Source organism: Triticum aestivum, chromosome 2B (genome assembly GCF_018294505.1).
Source record: "Triticum aestivum cultivar Chinese Spring chromosome 2B, IWGSC CS RefSeq v2.1, whole genome shotgun sequence".
Lineage (NCBI taxonomy): Eukaryota > Viridiplantae > Streptophyta > Magnoliopsida > Poales > Poaceae > Triticum > Triticum aestivum.
In genome coordinates this window covers 740582911-740589381 of record NC_057798.1, presented here as the reverse complement: position 1 = coordinate 740589381, position 6471 = coordinate 740582911, and the positions used below count along the sequence as shown (strand labels likewise).

At 41.0% G+C, this 6471-nt stretch overlaps 1 long non-coding RNA gene across 2 annotated transcripts; it reads right to left on the bottom strand.

The window, feature by feature from the left end:
- Positions 1 to 2462: 2462 nt before the first annotated feature.
- On the bottom strand, positions 2463 to 6154 carry LOC123042387 (uncharacterized). 2 transcript variants are annotated; one of them, XR_006418771.1, is made up of 4 exons: positions 5491 to 6154; positions 5078 to 5407; positions 3748 to 3824; positions 2463 to 3369 (listed from the first exon to the last, which is right to left on the bottom strand). It is a non-coding gene; the product is annotated as an uncharacterized lncRNA (long non-coding RNA). The 2 variants fall into 2 exon arrangements; XR_006418770.1 differs by having other exon boundaries at positions 3748 to 5407.
- Between the last annotated feature and the right edge of the window lie 317 nt (positions 6155 to 6471).

Here is a 6471-nt window from a genome sequence, read left to right as displayed (position 1 = left end):
TATTCATGCGAAGATCATGAAGCTTGAAGACTTATGTTTTCAGAGTTTCATTTTTCTTTCTTGAGTCATAGGAAACACCGTACTGTTAAAGGGGGTCGAGATAATACTAAGGAAACTGATTTCCATGTGATGCTCATCTCAAAATCCTATACCTACCCAATCCTTCGAGTGAAGCCTTTGGAAATCTCATATCAGTTCAGTCAATTTCTTCAGTGACAGAGAAGAAGATCTTCTGGTCTCTGAGGAATTTGTTCCGACTGAGGAGTTAGGAATTCTCCAGTGCGGATTGCCTACACACTGAGGAACATGATAGCCCCGAGGAATTTGAACCTCAAATTTCCGACCGTTGCTGTGCTACGAGCCAGCTGTCCCAAAATATCTATCCACCTAACTGTCATATCATTGAAGGGCATTTATGTCTTATATGTCGGCCTGCTCCTTAGGCTATAAATAGCCGCCCCCTCAGCCACTAGCTGGTTGGCTGCTCCACGAGAAACTGACACTTGTCATTGAGATCGTCCCATCCTCCAAGGACTTTGAGTGAAAATCATCAAGCGGGGAAAACCCAAATCCCAAACCCAAACACCTACAAACCCAAAGTGATTAAGCATCACTAAAGAGTTGTTCGTGTGTGGAACAGACGCTTGTTACCTTTGAGGACTGTGTATCCTCCAGGCGTCATGGTTTGAGCATCCAAGAGGAATTGTGGATCGCCGAGTGACCAAGACTGTGAAGGTTTAGAAGTCACCTGTGAAGAATTACCACGAGTGATTGGGCGAGGTCTGTGTGACTTTAGCTCAAGGAGAATACGGTGAGGACTGTGTGTCCTCGAGTTTAAATACTCAGCCGCTCCAACCAGACGTACAACTGTCATAGCAGTTGGAACTGGTCTACCAAATCATTGTCTTCACCAAGCCAACTAGTTCTATTTCCTCAGCCCTCCATTTCCTCATTCATGCGTTGATGAACCTAATCATTACGGTTTGAAGACTTTGACTGAAGACTTTCTCTATTTCCTCAATTCAATTTTTCAGTCTCATTGTCTTCAGCCTGCTTATCCTGTTTTCACGCTATCTATACTTTGTGCTTGTTTTCATTTCATCATGATGACTATGTTGTTGCTCTGTTATGCTTGTACCTGAGTACTTATTCTGCTGCTAGTGTGTCGTTACTTAGGAATTTCTTCACTTAGAAATTCCCCAGTGACGAATTTGCAAAAAATGTCTATTCACCCCCCCTCTAGTCGATATAACGCACTTTCAATTGGTATCAGAGCAAGGTACTCCCTTATTCTGTGTGATTTTGGTTTAACCACCTGGAGTTCTAGTTATGTCGACTGCAGGAATGAAGAAAGTGACTTGTCCCATCTTTGACGGTCATGAGTATCCCAAGTGAAAGGCCATGATGAAGAAGCGACTCATGGCGATGAACAGCGAACTCTGGACCGTCACTGAGATTGGTCTTATTGATCTATGCAAGATGGTGGAGGCTGATGATATTCACATGTACACTCTACTTAACCTCACGGCCAAGGATATCATCTGCTCCTATTTGTCACAAAATCAGTTCAGGAACATCATGCATCTCAACCATGCGAAGCTACTCTAGGACCGATTCTCTGAGGTCTATGAAGGTCATGGAACTCGTCATGATCCCTGTTTTGAGGATTTCAAGGAATCACTCAAGGAGATGACTTTCGTCCCAGAATCATCATCCACTACACCATGCCTTATGGCAAAATGTGCCAAAGTAACTGAATGCTACCTTTTCTGAATCTAGTGATGATGAATCTGGTGATGAATTTGGACCCAGCTACACTAACACTACTAGGGAAAAGCCTAGCAGCAGCGCGGGTGCCGGCGCTACTAATAAGGCGCTACAGCTAACGTATAGCAGTAGCGCCTGTTGACTCACGCTACTGCTATACATGAATAGCTGTAGCGCGCTTTAGAAAAGGGCGCTACTGATATTATCTGCAGCGCTGTTTACAGGAAAGCGCTGCTGGTAAAGCGGCACTACTGCTAAATTTTTCCCCCTCCACTACACCACAGCACCAATGCAATGCCATGTAATCTGCCGGGAGAAACCCCGTAAGAGGGCAGATAAACTGTCGGTAGAGCAATTCTCCCGGCAGATAGAACTGCCACAAGAACGGCTGCCGGGAATTACTTCTCCCGGCAGATAAACTTCTCCCGGCAGTTTTACTGCCCCCACACATTTATTTGTCGGCAGTTTATTTTCTCCCGGCAGATTGGCCGTGGCATATAAACTAAAGTTACCGGCAATGTAACTGCCGGCACAAGCTTGTTTACCCGGCAGTAAATATGCCATCATGTTGATTTCACTAGCAAAAGCAAATTGATCTAGGCAACAAATCGCTAATTTAATATGCATTCATTTTGTTCAGGCAATCAAGACAAATGACACTATTTCATAATTCACATATGGGCCTCATCGTAAAACTTAACTTCATTCAATAAAATTAACTACCAAATACATATGTTTCTAGAAACGCCTATATATAAGGGTGTTGTGCATTTAAGGAAAATTACATATGTTTTTGGACGCGACACACGACCAAAATGAGCATATAGTAGCTTCTATGCTAAACTAGCAACTAAAATTAGACTTTTTTTTGAAACTATGATGATTTTTATAGCAAATTCGGAAACTATACACCCTAATGGAGAAAAATCAAAAGTATCATCCCGTCGGCCTCCTGTTGGCTGAAAAGGGACTTTTCGGCCACCAATTAATTACTACTGATAAACAAATTCACAAAGAACCAGTAGCAAAAAGAATCATCTAAAAAGAATACTCCTACCTCAAATTATAGGCAATCTAGTGATTTAAGAAAATTCATGAAAATTCAAATTCAAACTTACAAATCTAGTCAAACTTGATATCTACAGAAACTTCATAAAATTTTCTAATCTAATGCAGAAAGAATCAAATTAAAATACTAAAAATCCTATTTGATATGAATTTTTTAAAAAGTAGAGCAACTGTTGGCTGAAGAGGGACTCTTTGGCCAACTGTTGGCCGAAAAGTACTTTTTGGCCAACGGTTGGCCAAAAAGTACCTCTTCGGCCAACACGGGGCCGAAAAGTCCCTTTTCGGTCAACACGAGGCCGACGGGGTGATACTTTTGATTTTTCTCCATTAGGGTGTATAGTTTTCGAATTTGCTATAAAAATCATCATAGTTTCAAAAAAAAATCCTAAAATTAGCTTTCCCCATGGTTGTAATGTTCCCAACAACACAAGGCCCTAATCATTCAAAATGCTTATAGTGTATTGCTTTAACTTCTGCTAGCCTCTTGCTCGTGTGCTTCAACATTATCTCCTCTTCCTTTTTCCATTCTATTTCCTGAAAAGAGAATTTTTTGGCACATTAGAATTTACACATCAGATGTAAGTAGATTGGTGTTTGTTTTCCTTCTCATCATTGCCTTTTGTTTTCATTCCGACACATCATCTAAATGTTCCAAATAAAACATGGTCAGGTTCATAGTTTTACATGTTGAAGGGGGCAAACTAATACAAAGTCATGACAGCATGGCAAAACTTGGAACCCAAATTTTCCCATATTCAATTTTATTTTTAAAAAATGCTTCACAAGCATGAATTGTAGATGCGCACCTGTGTACAGAATGTCACCCCCATTTGTCAAACCATCTTTTTGGACTCGGACTAGAACAAAAATAAAAAAATGAGTAAATAAGTTCAGGTTCGATATATGACTTACCAAGTGTACTCTCTGCCTCCATTCGAACTTCTCCTCCTAGCACGTTGTAGCATTTGCTCAGCTGATAATTACTTGCCCTAACATAATACATGGAACATATAAGAATCCATTCTTTATGTATTCTTAAGAAACAATAACTTATTGACTAAAACTAGATTGAAGATTGCAACCTTATAAAAGCAGCATGTTATAACAATTAAACTCTAGAAGAGTACTCCACTTTCAGTCTGTCTTTGCAGCAAAACAAAAGGAGGCATAAATAAGTTCTCTAGCTAGTTATTTTTCTTCCATGTAACTGTATATGTGCGTGATGACAGTTGAACTAGATGATCTCACATCGATCGACCAATGGGAATAAACAGCACAATACAAAAATCTTTTTACCCAAAGCTTGCTTGTAAAACTCCTACAGTGTTTTACTGATTTAGTATTCAGTTATAGCATCCACTTGTTTAGCACCAAAAGATTATTGAACTCCATATACTGATAAGACTTAATAAAACATGTGTGCAGTCATTTAGAAGTATCCACTGCGGCACTGCCATAGTGCATAGATCATTTAGAAGTTTTGACTGGCAGAGAACATATCTACAGTCCTTTACGTACAATATAAATTGAAACTGCAAACATTCCCTGGTGCTTCCTGTCAAGATGTCTGAAGATTAAAAGGATAAAATGTTCTGAAGAACTGTTCTTACTTGATTAAATGGAGAAATATTTAAGTAGAGACTACCTTCAGTTCAAGCATTACAAAATACTAAATGTTTCCTTTCGCACAAACAACACACGTCCAAGCATAATATGTATATAGGTATGAAAGATAGATCACAATATCTAATTTCCTGTGGCAATGTAGTTACTACAATGCTTATGACGTTGAAAAGTATACATAGACTATTATCTATTAGATGGCATGAAAGTTTAAGCATAATTTTTTATACCGATCTGAACTTGTTCTTTATATAATATATGGGTATATCACATTCAGACAACAACCTTCACAAAACATAAATAATAAACTTCATATCAGAGAACTAACACTTTTGCAAGTTCAAATCTTTAAACTCTAGAAGAACTACTCCACTTTCAGTCTATATTTGTAGCAAACAAAGAAGAGACAGAAAGAGATTCTCTATCTGATTGCTTTTCTTACATGTACAAGTATATGTGTGTGATGACGAATGAACTAAATGATCTCACATCAATCGATCAATGGAGATAAACAAGGGTACTTGTTCATTCCAACTACGTGTTCATTAGCCAAAGTTCATTTTTTATAACATCCAGAATTAGCACAAAGAGCACTTAATCATAGTAAATGGAAGAATACCCATTGGCACCAAGGATTAGAGTTGTGAAGAGCATCTTCATTGGTACATTCAAGCAGTAGAGTAACCTTCCTTCTACTCAGTAAACAACTAGCTTGTACAGAGCACTAATCGTTTGTATCTACCAAGTTTCCAAGCAGCAACTTGCCAATCCTTTGGACGGGATTTAACACTCAACAACATACATACTACTCCCGTCTGACAATAAATGTTGCTCAAATAAACGAATGAGTGAGTGAAGAACACGTTCATAGCTCGTGCCTTCGACTAGTACACACAGTCTTCAGTTGCGCAATGTCTGAACCTGAATAAATAAAGACTGATCCATGTACCTAAAAAGGATGGATACAAGCAAATGAAATAGGCACATATACTTGCATATTAATTAAGATAACAAAATGGAATATAAACTAACCTGGCTGAAACCCTTTACAAATCACGAGCACCAAGAATTCCTCGAACAAACCAACCACTACTAGAACCAGTCCCCAATCCTTTCACTAATAGCACCTGCATCAATTTGGTAGGAAAAGGAAAAATACAATAAGGAAGACGAGCAGTAGTAACTCGGTGGAAGGTGAAATCTGCCACCATGAGTTCTCATCGAGCAAAGAAGAAAAGATTAACAACCTTGGTAAGGAAGATCTCACCTGCATCGGGTTTCAACCAAGATGGATCTAAGGAAAGTACTGTACCAGCATAGTAGAGATGGGACACCACGCTCGCCGTTGGCGGGGAGGAAGCCATGGTGGGGAGTCCGCCGATGCTCGTCGGCGTGATGGACCGTAAAGAAGAGATGGAGGCGTCCGGCATCGTCGACCAGTTCTGGTGGTGGTGTCGAAGGGAGGGAGGCGACGACGACCTCGCACATCAGAGGCATCTCGACGGAGGCGACGCCGAGATCCAAGCACTGCCGCCATAGATCCTGATGGGGTCGCACAGGTCAATCGAGGGGGTGGTGGTGGAGGGCAAGGTCAATGGCAGAGGGGGCAGCGGCGGCGGCGGCGGCGGTCGAGGAGGAGGTCTAGGGAGGCTTCGATTTGGGGGAGAACAGGTCGTGTGGTGGCTGTAATTCTTTGTTTCTTTTTCTTTGAGCGGTGGTTGTAATTTTTTAAGTGAAAAGTTTAAATATGTCGCGCGCTCTCCCGCGCCAGCGCGCGTTTGGGCCCAATATTATTTTGGGCTCGCGCCACAGGCAGGCCCGGCAGATAGTGAGCCGTAATTCAGTTATCCCGGCAGTTTTTATGACCTAAGATGTGGACATTATTGCTGGCAGTGTGCATGCCCTTGCTGCTTAATCTACCGGCAGTTTCACCGTCGTTATGCACTTCTACCGGCAGTAACAAGATCCCCGGCAGATGATTTGCCCTCATTCTTGTATTTCTCCCGGCAGTTA